Raw genomic sequence first — 560 nt, forward strand, 5'->3', positions numbered from 1 at the left:
AATTTTTGACCATTAGTAACGTCTGGCAACATGCGGATATGATTCAAGGGTCATTTTTTTAGTAAGATTATGAAAAAAAATTCGAATGAGAATCATGTTCCTAGCGGGAGCAACGATACAGCCTGGACTAATACTTATACATATTATAAAACATACCTACAATATAATATACAAAAAAATATAATAACATAATATATAGTATTAAAAATATAATCATTACAGATTTCTCCATTATTATAAGTTTATTTTTTGAATATTCCTAAAATTTTGGTTTATAGTTTATAACGTATAATAAATTCTAACCCTTAAATATAACCTAAGTACAAATTCTTTCGGAAAAGAATGACACGGATGACTAAAAGGTAGTCTTTTAATTAATTCAAGAAATGTGCTACAAATGTTATTTTTTGTGGATAATTGTTCAAAATTATCTTGAAATATCTTTTCAGTGTTACAAATGAGCTCAACAAAGTTATCGTTTGGCATTTGCAATTGTCCAAATAAGGTATCTTCATTTTCATTATTATATAAAATAAAAATAAATCAACGAAATTATACCC

The sequence above is a fragment of the Anoplophora glabripennis genome, unplaced genomic scaffold (assembly GCF_000390285.2).
Source record: "Anoplophora glabripennis isolate ALB-LARVAE unplaced genomic scaffold, Agla_2.0 scaffold371, whole genome shotgun sequence".
In the NCBI taxonomy this organism is placed as follows: Eukaryota; Metazoa; Arthropoda; class Insecta; order Coleoptera; family Cerambycidae; genus Anoplophora; species Anoplophora glabripennis.